The sequence below is a fragment of the Mirounga angustirostris genome, unplaced genomic scaffold (genome assembly GCF_029215605.1).
Source record: "Mirounga angustirostris isolate CCGP_5_RB_7025 unplaced genomic scaffold, mMirAng1.0.hap1 SCAF_17, whole genome shotgun sequence".
NCBI classification, from domain to species: Eukaryota; Metazoa; Chordata; class Mammalia; order Carnivora; family Phocidae; genus Mirounga; species Mirounga angustirostris.
In genome coordinates, this window is record NW_026991725.1 from 23,444,285 (window position 1) to 23,451,744 (window position 7,460).

The window sequence follows — 7,460 nt, forward strand, 5'->3', positions numbered from 1 at the left end:
GCCCAGGACGCCCCGCCCCTGCAGGCCCGAGCTCTTAGTGGAGATCCCGGCTTCGGAGACGCTGCGTTTGGCCCCGCCCAGGCCCTGGCCCGGAGTCGGGATCCCCTAAGACTCACTTGGGACACTGGAGGGTGGACGCGGGAGAGGAGCCGAGAATGGGCTCTGGCGGCCAATCCGGAGCCGTGTCCCGCCCATCGTTGTCAGGCCCAGCCAATCAGGCCCAGGGAGGGTTATTAAAGGTCCAAAGGAGGGTCTCCGAGGCCGAGAGGTGTCAGGAGGCTGTCTCCGGTATTTGTCTGGCCGAGGGCCATCCGGAATGTGGGAGGATCGGGGAAGGAGACGCCCACGTTCCTAGAGATTCGCAAAGTGCCGAGAGCTTCCCCATTTGAACCCCGTGGGTTGCAGTTCCCTCGCGGAGTTATCGAAGGCGTCCCAACTCACGTTCGTAAAACCACAGATTGTCACAGCGAAAACCGAACTGCGATGGCCCAACAAACACCGGATTCACTCGCGGAAACAAGTCCAAAGAAGGATCGTGCAGCTAGTTAGGGAAAAGAAAATACGTTGAATATGATGTTTTTATGTTGTTGAAACGTCTTTTACAACCTGTTAAAAGATCATTGTTGCAAAGATATTATCAAGGAAAAAGTCAAGGTCACAAAACACAAGCTCTGGGGTTAGGTGGCCTGACTACAATACCCAGCACTGCACTGGGCCGTGGGGCTTTAAACTGATCTTAAAGCTTTGTAAATCTTAGTCTCCTCATCTGTAGAATGGAGAATATTGTACAGTCTCAAAGCAGAGTTTCTCAAACCTTTTAGTCTCAGGATCCCTTTACTTTTTTTTTTTTTTTAAGTAAATTACACACCCAACCTGGGGCTGGAACTCCACCCCAAGATCAAGAGTCGTATGCCCTAAGGATTCAACCAGCCAGGCGCCCCCACATTCTTAAAAATTAAGAGTGTTTGTTTAGGGGCGCCCGGGGTGGGGGGTCTGTCCGTTAAGCGTCTGCCTTTGGCTCAGGTCATGGCTCAGGTCACGATCTCAGGTCTTGGGATTGAGTCCCAAATCGGGCTACCCGCTCAGCGGGGAGTCTGCTTCTCCCTCTCCTTCTGCCCTTCTCCCCCCACCCCCAGCTCAATGTGCACGCTCTCTCTTTCTCAAAAAAAAAAAAAAAAAACCACAGAGAGGCTGTTTATGTGGGATATTCACCAAATTAAAAATTAAAATTGAGAAATTAAAAAGCATGTATTAATTCACCTAAATTAATAATAAATCAATACATTTTAATATATTTTATGAAATATAACTGCACCTTCCGCCCCAAAATTAGTAGAGTGGAGATGCACTACAATTTTGCAAATCTCTTTAATGTCTGGCTTAATAGAAGACAGCTGGATTCTCATATTTGCCTCCCCATTCTCTCTGGTTTGCTGTTATTTTGGTCTAGGAAATGAAGAAAATCCGGTCTCACAGATACATAGTTAGAAAAGGAAGCAGTATTTTTAGCCAATAATTGTGGATACTTTAAGATACTAGCAAAACTCAACAAATGGTAATTTTTTTTTTTTTTTTTTTTTTTTTTGGAGAGAGAGAGAGGCAGAGAGGGAATCCCAAGCAGGCTCCACACCCAGCACGAGCCCAAGGAGGGGTTCCATCTCACAACCCTGAGATCATGACCTGAGCGGAAATCAAGACTCAGACGCTTAAGGACTGAGCCACCCACGTGCCCCAATTTCTTAAAGATTAGCAGCCTAGGCACCTCAGTCCATTAAGCGTCTGACTTTGGCTCAGGTCATGATCTCAGGGCCCTCGGATTGATCCCTGAATGGGCTCCCAGCTGAATGAGTAGTCGGCTTCTCCGTCTCCCACTGCCTCGCCCCCTCCCCCTGCTCATGTGCATGCTTGGGCTCTCTCTTAAATCAATCATCAATCAATCTAAAAAAAAAAGATCACTTGCAATAGGGAATCCGAAACCACTTGGAAAATACTGGTTTACTGAATTATGCGGATCTTCCAAATATTGATGAATTTCACTACTCAACATAAAAAAATCACATTTATTATAATCATCATTGATCTCAACAGGAAAATCCTGGGAAGCTGTCAAGCTCATTTTGGTGGATACCACCTTTTCCAAAATTGCAATATTTTTCTTGAAAGCTCAAATTTTGGGGTGCCTGGGTGGCTCAGCTGGTTAGGTGTCTGACTTTGGGTCATGATCTCAGGCCCCTGAGTTGGAGCCCCAAGTCTGGCTCCCTGCTTAGTGGGGAGGCTTCTTCTCCCTCTCCCTCGGCCCCTATCCCCTACCTGTTCTCTCTGGCTCTCTGTGTCACTCTCAAATAAAGAAAGAATCCTTAAAAAAAGAAAAAGCTCAAATTTTATCATTGACAAAATACTTGTAAGCCATTTTTCCTTGAAGTGTCAGGCTCCTTCCATTCAAATAATCAAGTCTGAATAACCACAGTTTCCCTGTCATTCTTTCAAACAAAAATGGTGTTCTAAAGCCCACAGCCATACCATCTTGAACACCCCTGATCTCAGAAACTAAGCAGGGTCAGCCCTGGTTAATACTTAGATGGGAAAAATGGTGTTCTATGAAAAAATGCAGCCAGTTCAGCTCACACATCTCTATCACACAACTATATACGTCAGTAAGCAGCAGAAGTGTTTTATGTACCTCTCCTATTTCATTACACAGAATATTTAAAAGATGTATACTCCAGAAGAGAGATTTCACAAAATTAATAATTTGTACTGCTTCATAAAGGATAGTCTTAAGTGGAAGTGGCTTTCTTTTTTTAAGATTTTTTTTTTTAGACTTTTTTTTTTAAAGATTTTATTTGTTTGACAGAGAGAGAGAGAGACAGCAAGAGAGGGAACACAAGCAGGGGGAGTGGGAGAGGGAGAAGCAGGCTTCCGGCAGAGCAGGGAGCCCGATGCGGGGCTCAATCCCAGGACCCTGGGATCATGACCTGAGCTGAAGGCAGATGCTTAATGACTGAGCCACCCAGGTGCCCCTTAAAGATTTTATTTTTAAGTAATCTTTACACCCAATGTGGACCTCGAACTCACAACCCTGAGATCAAGTCACATGCTCTACTGACTGAGCCAACCAGGCGCCCCGAAGTGACTTCTTAATTCTTTTATTGCATAGGCATGGCAGGGAAGAATAGGATGACTCTAGCACCAGCTGGTGCTGTGCTGCCCTGATTGACACTAAGGTGCCAGCAATTTCACCCACCATCGCCTTTGCACCATCAGTGAAAATATAAACACAGTGAAAAAGAGCAAATCATGTCTTAATATTATCATGAAAATAGTTTCAACCTTACAGACTCCCTGAAACTCTCTCAGGCACTCCCAGGGTCTGTGGACTACACGTGGAGAACCAAAGAATATATCTGCAAATATGCATTAGACAAATATTCATTGAGCCCTTTCTATGGACCCTGTTTTACACAGTATGAATAAAGTGAGCCCAACAGGAAAATACCCTGACCTCCTGGAGCTTATATTATAAGTAGTATAAGGGCTTAGCATCATTGCCTCACATATTACTCAAAAAAAAATTTTTTTGAGAGAGAGAGAGTGAGAGTGCATGCACACACCAAGTTGGGGGAGGAGGGCAGAGGGAGAGAGAGAATCTCAAGCAGGCTCCACGCTCAGCACAGAGCCAGATGTGGGGCTTGATCTCAGAACCCTGAGATCATAACCTGAGCAAAAATCAAGAGTTGGATGCTTAACTGACTGAGCCACCTAGGCACCCCCTCAATAAATGTTTTTAAATAAATTTATTAAACAGTTTGAATGTAATATAGGTTTCTCACTCAGTGCCATATCTTGACCTTATTTTTCCAACGATAATTTCTAACACATGATAGTGGGGCCAATCTTTATCACACCTGAAATTCTAGTGCCCCTCCAGGCAGTTATCATTTTGCATGAGAAAATCAATCAATGGGGGCGCCTGGGTGGCTCAGTTGTTTAAGCGACTGCCTTCGGCTCAGGTCATGATCCTGGAGTCCCGGGATCGAGTCCCACATCGGGCTTCCTGCTCAGCAAGGAGTCTGCTTCTCCCTCTGACCCTCCCCCCTCTCATGCTCTCTGTCTCTCATTCTCTCTCTCAAATAAATAAATAAAATCTTAAAAAAAAAAAAAAGAAAATCAATCAATGTCAGGGCTATAGGTACATGATTTGAGATGTGTAGGTTTTAATTAGAGTCCAGTAACTACCAGGAAGTCACTTGAGAATCAAACTGACCAGGGGAGGTAAGAAAGACATAGCTCTTAAGTATATTTGCCTCTTAAAAGAGAGTACTTATTAATGCCAAATGAATAAATCTTTAACAATAGAATGTCAAGTAGTGAAAATGAAAGAATCTCACACCCATTAGGAGATGACTACTGTGAAAGAAACAGAAAACAACAAGGATTTGCACGGGGTTGGAGAAATTGGACCCCTTGTGCGCTCTTGGAGGGAATGTAAAATAGTACAGCCACTAGGGAATACAGTTTGGCAATTCCTCAAAAAATTAAAAATGGAACTAACATATGATCGAGCAATTCCACTTCTGGAGCTGAAGAAGTGTTAAACAAACAAAAAATGGATCCAAAATGGAGTCACCTGTGCTAAGTCTATGTCAGTAAACCAAGACTTAAAATCTAACCTAATTGGGCGCCTGGGTGGCTCAGCTGGTTAAGTGTCTGCCTTCAGCTCAGGTCATGATCCTGGAGTCCCGAGATCGAGTCCCGCATCGGGCTCCCTGCTCGGCGGGAGGCCTGCTTCTCCCTCTGACCCTCCCCCCTCTCATGCTCTCTGTCTCTCATTCTCTCTCTCTCAAATAAACAAATAAAACCTTTAAAAAAAAAAAATCTAACCTAATTGCTGTTTCAGCCCCTCCCACAATGTAATCTTAACTGGTCAGTCTAGTGAGGTAACCTTGTCAGCACCAGTGAGGTAATCTGCCTGAAAGACCCCTTCCGTCTCCCAAAGAAAGATAAAATAATCCAATTGTTCCCATCCCTGCCCCCATTTCTCTAGAAAAGCCTTCCGTTCGGGGGCACCTAGCTGGCTCAGTCAGTAGAGCATGCAACTCTTGATTTCAAGTCCCATGTTGGGCATAACGATTACTTTAAAAAAGTCTCCCATTTTCTATGCTCTTCAGAGCTCCTTTCTATTTGCTAGATGGGATGCTGCCCATCTATTGAATAGAGCTAATTTAATCTTTAATTTCACTTAGTTGAATTTTTGTCTTTTAACACCCAGAAGAACTGAAAGCAGTGTCTCAAAAAGATATCCATACACCCATGTTCAGAGCAGCATTATTTACAATATCTAAATTGTGGAAGCAACCCAAAGGTCCAATAGTGGTTGAATGGATAAGCAAAATGCGATGTATTGGGGGCGCCTGGGTGGCTCAGTCATTAAGCGTCTGCCTTCGGCTCAGGTCCTGATCCCAGAGTCCTGGGATTGAGCCCCGCATCGAGCTCCCTGCTCGGCGGGAAGCCTGCTTCTCCCTCTCCTGCTCCCCCTGCTTGTGTTCCCTCTCTCGCTGTGTCTCTCTCTATCAAATAAATAAAATCTTAAAAAAAAAGGAAATTCTGACACATGCTACAACGCATGAACTTTGAGAACATTATACTACATGAAATAAGCCAGTCACAAAAAGACAAGTACTATGTGATTCCACTTAAATGAGATTCTTAGTGTAGTCCCAATCTTAGAAAGTACAATGATGGCTGCCAGAGGCTAGGGGGAGGAGGAATGGGGAATTTTTGTTTAATGGGTATAGAGTTTCAGTTTTACAAGATGAAAAGAGTTCTGGAGATGGATGATTGTGATGGTTGCACAACACTGGAGTGCATTTAATACCACTGAATTGGACACTTAAAAATGGTTCAGATAGGGGCGCCTGGGTAGCTCAGTTGTTAAGCGTCTGCCTTCAGCTCGGGTCATGATCTCAGGGTCCTGGGATCGAACCGCGCATCCCGCTCCCTGCTCCGCGGGAAGCCTGTTTCTGCCTCCCCCGCTCCCCCTGCTGTGTTCCCTCTCTCGCTCGCGCTCTCTCTCTCTCTCTGTCAAATAAATAAATAAAATCTTAAAAAAAATGGTTCAGATGGTAAATTTTTGTTATGCATATTTTACCATCATTTTAAAAATTGGGGAAAAATGAAACAGAACTTCAGACAGGAGGGAAGAAAATATTTCAAAAGTGCTGTACTTCCCCCCACTCCTTAAACACATGAGAAGCAGCTATCCGCTGTACCTAAAATAGCTACTGTCTGTGCCGGTGTATGGCATTCCCTTCATACATTACAGTCCATCCCACAGAAATGCTGCAAGTCAGGTCTTTTTTTTTTTTAAGATTTTATTTATTTATTTATTTGACAGAGAGAGAGCACGCACAAGCAGGGGTAATAGCAGAGGGAGAGGGAGAAGCAGACTCCCCACGGAACAGGAAGCCTGGTGTGGGGCTCGATCCCAGGACCCCGGGATCATGACCTGAGCCAAAGGCAGATGCTTAACCCACTGAGCCACCCAGGCGCCCCTGCAAGTTAGGTCTTGAGTAATGTTTCCATGTTTCAGATTTTTAAGTTGGCTGAGGCTCAGAGAGGTTAAGGAGCTTGTTCGAAGTTACACAGCAGACAAAAAGTAGAGACGGAACTGAATCCAGTTTAGCCTGATTCCAAGTCCTTGTTCCTTTTTGCAGCATCCAACTTCCTCTCTTCCCCACATTCCTTGTGATTTTAGGAACTCCATGTGAGAGACATATTTCCTGTGGGCATGAGCAGTGTGACTTTAAATGCTGTCTTGAGCAAGGTTATTATGACTGAGTTGCCATTACCCTTAGAAGGGAAAGAAACTCTGAGGCTCTGAATAATTTAAAATGCCACCCATTCTTATGGGAAGAGAAAAGAACTGAACCCATTTGATCCTAAAAAGACCTTCAAAAAAGATATTGTTATGCAGAAACTTTAGGCTTGAGAGTTTGACCTTCATCCCTGCCGGAGTTCCAGAATAGATTATTAACAAGAGAGCTCTGAGAAGATTGCAGATTAGAATAAACCAGTGGTGTTCCAATATCTGAAAAGGTGACCTTTTACTCCCTGATTCTAGAAAGGTTTAGAGCATCTATACAATGATGATTCCCTCTACTTTGAAATACCCATATAAAGAGCCAGAATTTACTAACAAACCATATGTGCTAGACCAGAAGCTGTATTCCGATGACGTAGGTTTAAGAAAATGGTGACATTTAGCCTAGAGAAGTAAGACCTTGGGGAACATAAAGGCTGAATTTCAAAACTAGAAGGATAATACGAAAGAGGAATTAGGTTTACAGAACACAACTGTGTGCAACCACACACCCAGAATTAGGAGGAATTGGTGGTATTTACATGGGAAAGCAGAATTCAGCTTAATATGAGGAATTAGGGATGGCAGCATTTCCTGTGGG